The 1,217-nt window shown below is 43.7% G+C and overlaps 1 long non-coding RNA gene across 1 annotated transcript; it reads left to right on the top strand.

The window, feature by feature from the left end:
* The first annotated feature begins 349 nt into the window (after positions 1 to 349).
* Positions 350 to 794, top strand: LOC141097232 (uncharacterized). The gene is made up of 2 exons (XR_012233891.1): positions 350 to 509; positions 591 to 794. It is a non-coding gene; the product is annotated as an uncharacterized lncRNA (long non-coding RNA).
* Positions 795 to 1,217: the final 423 nt, after the last annotated feature.

Here is a 1,217-nt window from a genome sequence, read left to right as displayed (position 1 = left end):
TAATACTGTATGGAGTAATATACTGTCCGTTTTTGGAGGTATTGTAGAATTTAAAATAGATATCAGTCATGTCATGTAACAAGTGAAGTATTTTTCATTTCATTCGTGTTTCAGTCGGATCTCCGACTTTTCCCTATAGTCGGCCGATTTCGTTCGACTCGACTTTTGAGAAAGTCGGGTTTCATGAAACCCGACTCAACCTTAAAAATGTCACAGTCGCTCATCTTAAATTCAAATTAATAATAATAAATATCTGATTAATTAAACTTTAGATTACTCTTCGGCCTTTAGTTTACTATCGCATTGTGTATAATGGAGTATTTTTTCCTCCTGCACCTGCAGACCCGGAGCCCGAGGAGGAGGCAAATTATGAGCCGGAGCACCAGCAGGACTCGACTGCCAACCCACAGCCCGAGGTGCCAGAGGATCGGGGTGGTCCATCAGCCCATCCCCACCCGAAGCTACGGCTGGCACGGCATCCAGTGTTGAACACCAGGAAGCACTAAACCGTAAGTGTGAAATAACAAACACATACCTGTTAATTTGATCCTTGTATAGAATTTAAGATTTAACAATTCCTTTCCTTTTAGAAATACCTACTAATGAAGACAAGGTGGCTTCACTGGGGAGAGCCAATTGAAGCTTTAGAGCAACACAGAGCCCTGCTGTTACGCTCATTGGCGGCCCAAGAACAGAGCGGCACCAACAACTAATTTTTTTTTTTTTCCCTTTTTGTTTATGCTGCCATGTCTGGGCATTGTTTAGCCCTGTTATTAAAAAATAATTATAGTTCATATCCACTGTTGTGGTCTTTTTTTTTTTTTTTTTTTAAATGTTACGTTTCATCTAGCAGAGGTCTCAAACACGGCCCCTGAGGCAGGCATCTGCGGGCCGCGGTGAACCACATGTCTCAGTCCCTGAGGCAGGGAAAGCACGCATTCAGGAGCTTGCGATCCACGATGGCTGTTCTGTGTGCACACTCTGCACAGTACCTGGGATGAGTCACAGGAGGGGAAGGAGTCAGGGGTCACATGATCAGGGGTCTCCGTGTCAAATTTTTTTTCATGTGCGGCCCATTTACTCTGCTGAGTTTGAGACCCCTGATCTAGCACATTCATTACATCTACTCACATCCATAACATCTACGCATCAATATAGATGCACCAAGCCCATTACCCAGCCAAGTTGTCCTGGCTAAAAGCATATGCTTAATTCAT

Source organism: Dendrobates tinctorius, unplaced genomic scaffold, assembly GCF_039654945.1.
Source record: "Dendrobates tinctorius isolate UK_male_01 unplaced genomic scaffold, ASM3965494v1 ptg000083l, whole genome shotgun sequence".
NCBI classification, from domain to species: domain Eukaryota; kingdom Metazoa; phylum Chordata; class Amphibia; order Anura; family Dendrobatidae; genus Dendrobates; species Dendrobates tinctorius.
Note: the sequence above shows the minus strand (reverse complement) of the source record. Positions and strands in the feature narration are given on the sequence as shown.